Source organism: Oryctolagus cuniculus, chromosome 18 (genome assembly GCF_964237555.1).
Source record: "Oryctolagus cuniculus chromosome 18, mOryCun1.1, whole genome shotgun sequence".
In the NCBI taxonomy this organism is placed as follows: domain Eukaryota; kingdom Metazoa; phylum Chordata; class Mammalia; order Lagomorpha; family Leporidae; genus Oryctolagus; species Oryctolagus cuniculus.
Window position 1 is genome coordinate 4,951,030 of NC_091449.1, and position 13,473 is coordinate 4,964,502.

Consider the following 13,473-nt stretch of genomic DNA (forward strand, 5'->3'; position numbering starts at 1 on the left):
GTAAATTTCATGGAATACATACAGATGTACTCTAAAATGTTCATGAGAAATTGAATTAAAAGATAAATTTATTTTGGTAAAAACACTTTGAAATTCATGCGCATGAATGATCCTTAAAAAGTTCACAGAGGGGCTGGCTTTGTAGCATAGTAGGAAGCCTCCCCATGCAGCACCAGCATCCAGCTGCTGCACTTCCAATCCAGCTCTCTGCTGTGGCCTGGGAGGGCAGTGGAGGATGGCCCAGGTCCTTGGGCCTCTGTATTTCTGTGGGAGACCCAGAGGAGGCTCTTAGTTCCTGGCTTCAGATCAGCACAGCTCTGGCCATTGTGGCCAATTGGGGAGTAAACCAGCAGATGGAAGATCCCTTCCTTCCCACGCCCCTCCTTCTCTCTCTGTGTAACTCTTTCAAATATAAATGGATCTAAAAAAACAGAAATTCATAATGTAGGTGGATGTTTAAAACTTCCCTATTAAAGATTTGAAGAATACAAATCAGTACTGGAAAACTATATTTACAATAAATAATTTTTAGTTCATGGCTGGTTTCACATTCATTAAAAAAAAAACCATACAATTAGTTACAATCTAGGTAGGGCTGCCTTAACATGTGTGATCAACTGTAAGTGTAGGCAAAACTGACTTGCATGTGTGCTGGCTGTAATTGTAGGCAAGGCTGACTTACACATGTGTCAGCTCTACTTAAGGGCAAGGGTGACCTACACCTTTATTTCGAGTGAAATCCAGCTGTTCCAGTGTCAGGGAAGAGCTGCTGCTCTCATGCCAACAATGGGAACGTGGAATGAAACAGGCACTTGCACAGTTGTTCTGGAGTGCATTTCTTAAAATCTAATTTCCTTGTAAGTACTGAACACAGCTACAACTCCGTGAACATTTCTTATGCAAAGCCAGGTGAGGCTCTAGTGAGTGGAAGGTGGAGGAACCTTTTCTGCCAATGAGAGCAGGGCACACCCATCTCTGAGCTCATAAAGGGAGGCCCCTCAAATCAAACTGCATGGTCTACAAGCTGGGCTTCCAGATTACATCTGGGGCAGGTGACCCAGATCCCCCCTGTTACTCCCTTCAGTACTCAGCAGACTAGCCCTCCTTCTTCATACCTGAAACTTAAGAGAGGTGTTCCGATGGAGAAGAACTGAGGAAAAAGGCAAGACTTTTCACATTCCAGTGAGAGCCAAATCCACACGTAAGGTAGGGAACTGGGCTGTTTGGACACTGGAAGCAGGGTTGTGATTAGGAATGCCAAGAAAGGTGTATTCATTGTGTTGTATTTATGCATCGGGGAGGCAAATGGCTTTTAGATTCAGAGAGAGTGAGAGACAGAAAGAGAGACCTTCCATCAGCTGGTTCACTCCCCAAATGGCCGTGATGGCTGGAGCTGGGCCTGTCTAAAGCCAGGAGATTCCTGTGGGTCTCCCACATGGGTGCAGGGGCCCAAGGACTTGGGGCATCTTCTGCTGCTTTCCCAGGCACATCAGCACATTAGCAGGGAGCTAGATTGGAAATGGAGCAGCCAGAACTTGAACTGGTGCCCATATGGGATGCTGGTGCCACAGGTGGTGGCTTTACCCACTCTGCCACAGTGTCCTTCCCCCAAGAGTTTCTTAAACAAAAAAATATTTATTTACTTATTTGAAAGGCAGAGAGAAATACTCATTCCCCAAATGCTAGGGCTAGGACAGGCTGAAGTCAGGAACTCCATCTGGGTCTCCCATGTGGGTAGCAGGGACCCACCTACCTGAGGCATCACCTGAGCTTCCCAAGGTGAGAATCAGTAGGAATCTGGAACCAGGAGCAGAGCCAGGACTCCAGCCCAGGCAGTGTGATATGGGACATTAATGTCCCAGAGGCTTCTTCCCCACTGCACCAATAAACAAAAATGCACAACAAGAAAGGAGGAGAGAAGGAAGTTCCCAACTCTTAAGTGTGAGCTGGGGCAGTTCCTTCTAACCCAACAATACCACATGGAAAGGCAGAAACAGGTGCAATTTTAGAGTGCAGACGACTGAGAAATATTACTTCAGTGAGCTGATCAAAGTCAATCTCAAAAGTCATACTCCATGACAGTACACATCCTTGGTATCCTGTGATAAACATGGTAATTCACCTCAGATTGTGGTCACCCAAACCTTATAGACCCAATCTGGTCCCAAGAAAAATATCAGACACATTCCTACAGAGGGTCCTCCAACAAAATATTTCACCTCTCCAACTGTCACAAGATCACTGAAAACAAGGAGAGCCTGAAGAACTGCCAAGCCAAGAGGAATCTAAAGAGACTTGTCAGCAAACTAATGTATCCTGGAGAGGACCCTGGGGCACACCATGATAACTGGTTAAAAACTAAGGGAAACAGCACAAGGAGTGGATTTCATTAACACTGGTTCACTAATTGTCACACGTGTCTCAAACTAATATCTGGGAATTCTCCATATTGTAACTTTTCTGAAAGTGTTATAGAAAGTATTAAAAACAAAAACAAAAAAAGGATGTGCAACCCTGGTTGGTGTACAAAGCATGAAACATTTAGCACCTGCTCCATTACAGGAAAAACTGCCTATTCTTGTTCGAGATCAAGAAGTAATACTTGATATGATTCCCTATTGCTTCTCTCAGTTCACATAAATTCACTGAGAGAATGTGAGGCAGTAACACTCAAGAAAATCAACAACAAATTTCAGTTTATTGACTATGTGGGGGGCGGAAATCCCGGTCTTTTAAAGTTCCCACTCTTAAAGAGTCCCATAAAACTGATACCTTTGACATGTAAAGAAAAAAGCAAAACAAAACAAAACAAACCGGGGCTGGCACCACGGCTCACTTGGTTAAACCTCTGCCTGTGGCGCTGGCATCCCATATGGGCACCGGGTTCTTGTTCTGGTTGCTCCTCTTCCAGTTTACCTCTCTGCTGTGGCCCAGGAAGGCAGTGGAGGATGGCCCAAGTGCTTGGGCCTCTGCACACACATGGGAGACCAGGAAGAGGCACCTGGCTCCTGGCTTCAGATTAGCTTAGCTCTGGCCATGGTGGGCATTAGGGGGCTGAACCAAAGGAATGAAGACCTTTCTCTTCATCTCTCTCTCATTGTATTACTCTGTCAAAATTATAAACCCACACACACACACACACACATACAAAACCCAAAACCTGCGCGCCTGGGAAAGCAGCGGGTGGCGGCACCACACACACCACACTACACCACACTACACCACACTACACCACACTACACCACACTACACCACACCACACCACACCCTGACCCCCCCTAGCCACCAGGACACAGCAGGGCCCCAGGCCCAGGTTTGGTTCGGGACTCCCGCTCCCTCCCTCACGGTCGTGCCAGCAGCACCCCGAGCTGGCTTCTTTCTGGGGGAGCAAACACTTCCCCTCAGGGCCCAGCCAACCCTATTTCCCCGAGAGGACAGGACCGGAGCCCGGCAGCGGGGAACTCCGTTTGGCGCCCAGGAGGGACCAGCGAGAAGGAATCACCCTCCCAGCATGCCACGCGGCACACTCCCCATAGGCCTCTGGGAAAGGGAGTCCACAACGATCCAACCCGCGCGCTTTTTCCCAGCATGCAACTCCGCGCAGCCCTAACAGAGCCCCGGGGGCCTCTGGGAAACGTTCGTCTGCGTGGCATGGTGGACGCCGCCTGCCGAGTTCTCTGCTGCGTAGGCGTCTTACTGGTTTCTGATCGGGCTGATTTCCCGTAGGCTCGGGGTGAAAGTACTTCAGAGCCGGGGGAGCTGCGAATGCCGCGAGCCCTGGTTTCTCCCCGCTCGGAAACCGGACCGTGCTGAAGACGATGCCCCATAGACTCCAGTCAGGGAGCCGCCCGGGGCGTGACCCAGCGGGCGGAAGGCCCTCTCTCTCTCCCTCTCGCGGTCTTCAGAGAAGGATTGCTACAGATGACTGTCCACGATTACATGGGAACAAGTTTGATAACCTAGGAGAGATGGGCCAATTCTTAGTCACACAGAACTTACCAATATTGAATCAGCAATCAAATACTGGGGCCGGTGCAGTGGCCCAGCGGGTTAGGCCGCCACCTGCAGTGCCAGCATCCCATATGGGCACCGGTTCAGTCCCAGCTGCTCCACTTCTGATCCAGCTGTCTGCTATGCCCTGGGAAAGCAGTAGAAGAGGGTCCAAGTCCTTGGGCCCCTGCACCGGCATGGGAGACCTGGAGGAAACTCCAGGCTCCTGGCTTCAGATCAGTGCAGTTCTGGCCGTTGCAGCCAATTGGGGGGTGAACCAGCGGATGGAAGACACCCCCCATCTCACGCGTGCTTCTGCTTCTCCTTCTCTGTGTAACTTTTTTCAAATCTTTTAAAAAAATCTAGACTAATGAGCGGCATGACTGAATCAGTAACAAAAAGTCTATCATCAGACCAGATAACCTCTACCAAACACTTCAAGAAATATTAACACTAATTCTTTAATTATTTCAAAAAGCGGCAGAGGATGGCATTGTTCCAAACTCATTCTATGAGTCCAGAATTACCTTGATACTAAAATCAGACAGAAGCACAACAAAGGTAGAAGGCTACAGGCCATCTCTCTTCTTCATGTGCATAGTGCAAAATGCCTCAAGAAAGTTCTAGGAAGTCACAGCCAACAGGACCATGAGAAGATTGTTCACTATGGTGAAGTGGGATTCTCTTCAGCCATTAAGGTCGGTTCAACATCCATGAACCTGATACATGACGTCAACAGTCACCAGGAAGGACACAAATTATAGGAACATCTCAATAGGTGCAGAAAAGACATCTGATAAAATGTACCACTGCTTCCTGATAATCCTGAACAAATAAGTATAGAAGGAATATACTTCAACATAAAGAAGGCCTTATCTAATAAGGCAACTGCTAACATCATACTGAATGAGGAAAAACTAAGTTTTCTAAGATCTCTAAGAAGACAAGGATGCCCACATTTACCACTTATATTCAACACTTCTGGGAGTTCTAGCAATTAAGAGAAAGAAATGGCATTCCAACAGGGAAGGAAGAAGTCAAACTGTCTCAGTTTTCAGATGAAATGATCCACCAAAAACTATTTTTAAAAGCAATTTATTTATTTGAATAATAAAATTAATGAAGTGAAAGATGTCTACCCGTGGCATAGCGAGTAAAGTCCCCGCCTGCAGTGCTGGCATCCCTTATGGGTGCCAGTTTGAATAAGTCCCGGCTGCTCCATTTCCGATGCAGCTCTCTGCTATGCCTGGGAAAGCAGTAGAAGATGGTCCAGGCCCTGGGCCCCTGCACCCATGTGGGAGACCTGGAAGAAACTCCTGGATCCTGGCTTCAGATTGGCACAGCTCTGGCTGTTGTAGTCATTTGGGAGTGAACCAGCAGATGGAAGACCTCTCTCTCTCTCTCTGCCTCTCTGTCATTGCCTTTAAAATAAATAAATAAATCTTTTTTAGAAAAAGATCTGTGCAATAAAAACTGTAACACATTGTTGAGAAGAGGAGGCTGAGGGTGGAGCTCAATGGGTTCCACACACCTTTCTGCCATATCTGTGCTCCCATGTCTCTGTGCCTCTATGGCAACTGGTGTCATGGTAACCAACAGGCCCACCTGGTTGGCTAGTTGCCCACAACTCTGTTTTGATACCGCTTGGCAATGAGCCACGTTTGTCCGTGTAAGCCCCTATAAGCAACTGGGGGCCATGGTTAGATGCTGCTGCTTGTGGCTGTTTGTGGCTGCAGATGTGAATGGGCAGAGTCTCTGAGTGTGTGTCCCACTGCCACCAAGGATATGAAGGCGGATACCTTTTGTGGCCCTACTGCCGTCATGGGCCAGTGGCTGTTGTGCACATCACCACCCCCAGTAGTAAAGGAGGGATAAATCTAGAAATGATTCTGGATTGTTCTCTGACTGTCAGAATCCGGATCTGCTTGTCTGGAAACCAAGTTCCAGACACACAGACATTGATGAAGGACATCCCTTGTTCATGGATGGAAGAGGCAATCTCATTAATGCCCACAGCTTGGTGTGTTAATTCTCTTTCTCATTAAATATCTGTGCTTCCAGAGCCATTCCTACCAGCACCCTGTTCCCTAGCACTTAAGATCTGGCACTTGCTCTACCAGATGCAAAAAAGTGAATACAAACACAACAATGAAAGGCCTCTCTGTATCCCTCCCACCCACTTTTTTTTTTTTTTAAACTGGGAATTGAGGAACAGAAGTAGCAGGGCTGGTCTCACCACCTGCAGCCCCATGGGAATTATGGGACACTCAGTTCCCAACTCCCAGGTGTTGTGAGCATACCTCATGTGAGGGATGTGTGGTTCCCAGCACGGCGCTCTCACATTTGTGAGTTCACGTATGCGCTCAGCAAGTACTGCGTTCGTGCACGTGCACACGCTGCCTTCCAGCAGCATGCTGATTCAGACACTGCTGCCGCCTTCTGTGTCCTGTAACTGTGACCGGGTCAGCAATAATGCAGCTTTCAGGATGGCTATCAGAGTTTTAAAATCACAGAGAGAAGCCCTCAAGACCTAGTGCTACCTAGAGCGTGGCCGTGAGTTCAGGTCACAGGCACCTACACAGATAGAAGAGAAGCCATCCAAGACTCCACCATAGAGCAGTGGCAGAGGGACAGGAGCGTGGGTTTCCTGATGTGATCCAAGTACATGTAAGGTATTGAAAAGTCTCACTGGGCCCCAGAAATATCCAGCATTACAGTTAGTCGCATTTTTAAAACGTTTCACAAAGTATGGAAAACACAAAGAAAATGCTTGAAAAGAATCTGTGTGTGTGTGTGTGTGTGAAGAGAGTTGGGTCTCAGTGGCTCGAGTGTGTCGCTCCTGCTTTCTCAAGCTCAGTGCTGTTGGTAATGGGCGTAGGCGACCCCACGTGGGCACTGACAGGGCCCTGCCAAGCCTGCAGGATCCCAACTTCCTAGAACAGGGCCCGCAGCACTTGTGTGCAGGCGAGGCTTGAGAGGCAGCCCTTAGCCGAGTGGTTCTGGACCAAGACTGCCCAGCGGGATCACAGGGCCAGGTCTGAGAGAAGCGCTCACCCGCGGCTTCTCCCACAGCCTCTACTGCACTGACCTGGGTGGGAGCCTCGGTGCTGTCCTCCTGCAGTGCCTGGGTCCTACTCAGGGTCACGCACGAGGGTTCTCGGGGCACCGACTCTCCCCTGCATGGGTGGCTGGGTGTGGGTCAGCCCGTCCAGATACCCACTGCGGGGGCTGACGCTGTTTGTGATAGAGGCCGGCACCTGCAGGCAGGAGAGGAGGAACTACAATTTTGTTCTCGGTGTAGGAGCACCTGTTCCTGAATCTCTACAGCGCCAAGGCACAGGGGAGGGTGGCCTTTGTTCCCCTTCAGAATCCTTCTGCCTGTGGGTGTGCTGACACCATGAAAGGCAGCGGGACAGCTGGAGGGCATCTTGGCAGAGAGAACTGGAGACAGAAGAAAGGGCCGCATGTCAGGTCCCTGTGGCCCAGGTCAGAGGCTGCGCCCTCTTTTCTTCCTCTTGGGCCTGGCATTTTGCCGTTGCAAACATCACTTCTCACATTCCTGCCTTCTGAGTGCGCTTCAAAGTACGAGTTTTCCCTTTTCTTCTGTGACCGTCAGGTGAGCTCTTTCAAATACTTCTCTCCTATATTCCAGAACCTTCTCTTCCTCCTGGCTTTTTCTCTTTCTTTTCATTTCTCTTTCCCTTTCTCTTTCTCTTTCTCTTTCTCTTTCTTTCTCTTTCTTTTCATTTCTCTTTCTCTTTCTCTTTCCCATGCACAGTTCTCACCATGAGTTGATGACCTGTGATGTTGAAAATGGTCCCTTCATGGTGGATGACCATGGGAAAGCGGGGATACCTGACTCCTATCAGGGCTGAGGTCAGGTCCTGGATATCAGTGTAGATGATGATTGTGTAGTGTTCAGGCTCCATCTGTGTGCTCCACAGATCTGTGCAGAAATGCACACTGGAACAAGATGGGATTCCTCACCAAGGATAACTCAGAAACTCTGTAAGGGAATCAGAAGAGACCTACTCCCTGGGACGCTAAAGACAGACTCAATATTCTCTGTTCAAGGGTCCATTGCTGTGGCATAGTGGGTAAAGCCACTGCCTGCAGTGCCTGCATCCCATAGGGAAGCCAGTTTGAGTCCCAGCTGCTCCACTTCCGATCCAGCTCTCTGCTATGGCCTGGGAAAACCGTCAAAGATGGCCCAAGACCTTAGGCCCCTGCACCCATGTGGGAGATGTGGGAGACCTGGAAGAAGCTCCTGGCTCCTGGCTTCAGATTGGCCCAGCTCCAGCCATTGTGGCCAACGGGGAGTGAAACAGTAGATGGAAGACCTCTCTCTGTCTCTCTCTGCCTCTCCTTCTCTCTCTGTGTAACTCTTTCAAATAAATACATCTTAAAAATATATTTTGAGACTACAGAACCTGGGAGAGGTGTGTTTCAGAGCTTGTATAGAACCTACGTCTTCCAGGATTCGATTCAGATTAAGCTTTACCTGCTTTTGGTCCACAGTATCACAGCAAGGGGATGTGCATCAGCACCTGCCACTGATTTGTGCTGGGACAGCTGACATTAGCTTCAGTCACCTGGTCTAGGACTCTGCCCGCTTCCTCCAAGAGGGACATTTTTCTGCATACAATGAAAGCATATCTTGGGGTGACTGACTTAGTGATGTGTATACATCACCACCTATAGTGCGAGTTGTGCCTTTTTAGGTTCTCTTTGCTCATAGCTTGCCTTGGGGGATGAAGGCTCTCATCTTTGCTGCCTATCAGCTGCCACAGTTGGGAGGGGCTGAAACACTGTGACCTCTTGCTGGGGTTTGCATTTCACTGTGCTCTGGTCACAGGTGAGCTCCTCATCCTGCTATTTCGAAAACAAGAAACAAGAACCAGGTAATTAGGCTGTGCCCAGATGTCTTTATATTGTAAGATATAACACAGGCACAGATGATAAATGGAAGACAATGATAAATGGAAGAGAATACATCAAACTTGGAGGCAATAGCTCTGATTTTCTATCATGCATGTTTGTCTCCATGGTGTGTTGTAAAGAACCCCAATCATCCTCTGGAATCTGTCCTTTTCACACAGTTAAAAATGCTGAGAGAGCTTTGATGACAGGGACCAAATTGCAGGTGGCAGGAGTGAGCTCTTAGTGGGCAGCACAGTGGGATGACTGCAGGAACAATAGAGAGGGAAATGTAGGTTACCTTATTTGACCCCTGCACACTGTAAACCTGCATTGCAGTGTTACGTTGTGTCTTAAATATATATATTTTAGTAGCAATACAATTTTCAAAAAGATTTATTTTGGAGTTATGGTTATAGGGAGAGGAAGAAACAGAGAGAAAGATCTTCCATCTGCTGGTTCACTTCCCAAAAGACCGGTCTGAAGCCAGAGGCCAGGAGCTCCATTCAGGTCTCCATGTGGATGCAGGGGCCCAAGCACTTGGCCATCTTCCACTGCTTTCCCAGACATATTAGCGGGGAGCTAGACTGATGTGGAGCAGCTGGGACTCGAATCAGCTCCCATATGGGATGCCAGCACCACAGGCAGAGGGTTAACCTACTATGCCCCGGCGCCGGCTCCTAATACAAATTTTACAAAATGTTTTTCTAGAAAGTATGGTGAAGGAAATACATTTGGAAAAACAATGTCCTAGTTGTATTGACAGGAAACTATTCTGCATCATTTGGATGTGAGTAAGTACATGTTGTTTTTATGTGTGTGCTCATCAAAGGTGAAAGTTATTTGATCAGCTTTGTGGGCTGCCTTCCTAACTTGCCTCTATCATTTTTCTCAGGTATGGAACTCCTTCGAACATTCTTTCAGGGTTTGCTCTGTGCATTGGCCTGGATGTTTCTCTTCTATAAATCCTAGATCAGAGCACTGCTGGCTTGATTTCACTGAATGCCTGCTAAGATAGGCTCATAAATGCGGATGACAGTGTTCTCGCTCTCCCCGCTGTTGTCTTCCCTTGTGTGCATTAATAATGAAAATCTGGTAGGAGGGCATCTACAACACGGACATCCAAACCATTGCTGCTGTGATTCCTGCTTTCTATCAGAGATTATAGATTCCATAGCATTTTTTTTCAATTCCAAACCCACAATTTTCTTGTCTTTTTATCTTTTGTTAATTTTTTAAAGATTTATTTATTTGAAAGGCAGAGTTACAGAGAGAGAGGGAGAGAGAGAGAGAGAGATCTTTCATCCCCTGGTTCACTCCCCAAATGGCCACAACAGCCAGAGCTGAGCCGATCCAAAGCCAGGAACCAGGAGCTTCTTCCAGGTTTTCCATGTGGACTGGAACTGATGCCACTGCAGGTGGTGGCTTTACCCAGGATGCCATAGCACCGGCCCTGATTTTAAAATATTTCAAATATACACTAAGTATAAAACAGAGTTCAATGACCACACCTAAGTTGAACAATTTGGCCTTATTCTCCCATTATGCAAACATCATACAAGCACATATTATTTCTTGATAGCAAGTGTGTGTGTGTACACGTTTTCTCTCGTGATTGGAAACTAAGAAGTGAAATGTGTGGATGTCATATTATTCTGAACGCTGGCTCTTACATAGCAATAAAGCATTCTTTTCAGGTGTGCTGATCTTGTCTGGGACCTCCCCCACTCCCACTACTTTATGTTATAATGTGTGGCCCTGGAGCTGAGACATCGTCTTCAGAGGTGTACTCAATTGGGTTTGGAATAACTTGGGGTCTGGCCTTTCCTAACCTCAGAAAGGAGATGGAAAAAGGACACAGAGAGCGAGCCCAGCAGAGACAAGTTGCTCTATTGAAGCAAATATCGGGAGAGACTGTGCGTCTAGAGCTGAGCTGTTATCTGGTTTCGGAGGGAATTTGCCAATCCTGGGTGGGGTGTGGAGAGGTGGAAGGCAGCTGGTGGGAGAGCAGGGGCTCTTTGAAGCCTCTGGGAACTTCCCTCTCATCTGTTTCACAAGCTGCCCCGTGCAGCTTATCTGTTTGCCAGTCGCATTGCAAGGAGTCTAGAATGGTCTGGTTCGGCACCAAGGGTCTCAGCTAAAGGGAAGAAATGGTGTTGGGGAGGAGGGAATGGGTCATGCATAGGGCAAGAAGCCCTTTTATACTTGTTGGTCAGAAGTGCAGAGACTCAGCATCCACCCCTGATCTCCTTGCATCAGCATCTGCATTTTAACAACGTCTGCACTTTGATACAACCTAGATGTTCAATTCCTAAAATCTGAGCCGGACCCCTATAAGTCTTCGTGATCTTTCCATCCATGAAAGCAAGGAGCCTTGTGTTCCCCTGTGTGCTACACACACATGGATCCATCTACTGGTGCCTTGGTCTACGTGTTGCTGTCCATTAAACGCTAGTATCTGCCCTGGTTCTGTGGACTTATGTCAACCCCATGTCATAACCATGAGTACCCGACTGAGTCATTCAGCTACGTCAGTGCCCAGCCCTGCCTCTCCCACTGCATCTAGAGTCAAGAACTCTCAGCACGGCTGTTTAGTCTGCTATGATGATGCTTTGACTTTCAGGGACATTTCTGTTCAGAGCCACAGGTTTCTGTGGGAGGCGCTGGGCTGCCTGGACCCTGCTCAGAGGGCTTTGTATAGGGACGTGGTGCTGGAGCACCACAGGACCCTGCCTTCCCTCCCCGAATTCCTAACCCCTAGCATTCCATCTGCTTACACAGCGCTTTGTGGAAACCTCTGCTTTTCATGACTGGGTCTGAGGCCTCTGTTTTGAAGAAAAATGGAGGGACTCTTGGTGTAGAAAAGCAAAATGTCTTTTAAAGATTTACTTGATCAGGGCTGGTGCTGTGGCATATGGAATAAAGCCACCAGTTGCAGTGCCAACATCCCATATGTGTGCGGGTTTAAGTCCCGGCTGCTCCACTTCAGATCCAGCTCTGTGCTATGGCCTGAGAAAACCGTCAAAGATGGCCCAAGACCTTAGGCCCCTGCACCCATGTGGGAGATGTGGGAGACCTGGAAGAAGCTCCTGGCTCCTGGCTTCAGATTGGCCCAGCTCCAGCCATTGTGGCCAACGGGGAGTGAAACAGTAGATGGAAGACCTCTCTCTGTCTCTCTCTGCCTCTCCTTCTCTCTCTGTGTAACTCTTTCAAATAAATACATCTTAAAAATATATTTTGAGACTACAGAACCTGGGAGAGGTGTGTTTCAGAGCTTGTATAGAACCTACGTCTTCCAGGATTCGATTCAGATTAAGCTTTACCTGCTTTTGGTCCACAGTATCACAGCAAGGGGATGTGCATCAGCACCTGCCACTGATTTGTGCTGGGACAGCTGACATTAGCTTCAGTCACCTGGTCTAGGACTCTGCCCGCTTCCTCCAAGAGGGACATTTTTCTGCATACAATGAAAGCATATCTTGGGGTGACTGACTTAGTGATGTGTATACATCACCACCTATAGTGCGAGTTGTGCCTTTTTAGGTTCTCTTTGCTCATAGCTTGCCTTGGGGGATGAAGGCTCTCATCTTTGCTGCCTATCAGCTGCCACAGTTGGGAGGGGCTGAAACACTGTGACCTCTTGCTGGGGTTTGCATTTCACTGTGCTCTGGTCACAGGTGAGCTCCTCATCCTGCTATTTCGAAAACAAGAAACAAGAACCAGGTAATTAGGCTGTGCCCAGATGTCTTTATATTGTAAGATATAACACAGGCACAGATGATAAATGGAAGACAATGATAAATGGAAGAGAATACATCAAACTTGGAGGCAATAGCTCTGATTTTCTATCATGCATGTTTGTCTCCATGGTGTGTTGTAAAGAACCCCAATCATCCTCTGGAATCTGTCCTTTTCACACAGTTAAAAATGCTGAGAGAGCTTTGATGACAGGGACCAAATTGCAGGTGGCAGGAGTGAGCTCTTAGTGGGCAGCACAGTGGGATGACTGCAGGAACAATAGAGAGGGAAATGTAGGTTACCTTATTTGACCCCTGCACACTGTAAACCTGCATTGCAGTGTTACGTTGTGTCTTAAATATATATATTTTAGTAGCAATACAATTTTCAAAAAGATTTATTTTGGAGTTATGGTTATAGGGAGAGGAAGAAACAGAGAGAAAGATCTTCCATCTGCTGGTTCACTTCCCAAAAGACCGGTCTGAAGCCAGAGGCCAGGAGCTCCATTCAGGTCTCCATGTGGATGCAGGGGCCCAAGCACTTGGCCATCTTCCACTGCTTTCCCAGACATATTAGCGGGGAGCTAGACTGATGTGGAGCAGCTGGGACTCGAATCAGCTCCCATATGGGATGCCAGCACCACAGGCAGAGGGTTAACCTACTATGCCCCGGCGCCGGCTCCTAATACAAATTTTACAAAATGTTTTTCTAGAAAGTATGGTGAAGGAAATACATTTGGAAAAACAATGTCCTAGTTGTATTGACAGGAAACTATTCTGCATCATTTGGATGTGAGTAAGTACATGTTGTTTTTATGTGTGTGCTCAT

General features: G+C 47.8%; 1 long non-coding RNA gene across 1 annotated transcript in view; it reads left to right on the forward strand.

Moving 5' to 3' along the window:
- The first annotated feature begins 506 nt into the window (after positions 1-506).
- Positions 507-13,473, forward strand: part of LOC127488753 (uncharacterized) — an 80,514-nt gene continuing 67,547 nt past the window's right edge. Inside the window, exon 1 of the long non-coding RNA XR_007916571.2 lies at positions 507-1,206. This is a non-coding gene — a long non-coding RNA (uncharacterized lncRNA). The remainder of the gene's footprint in view (positions 1,207-13,473) is intronic.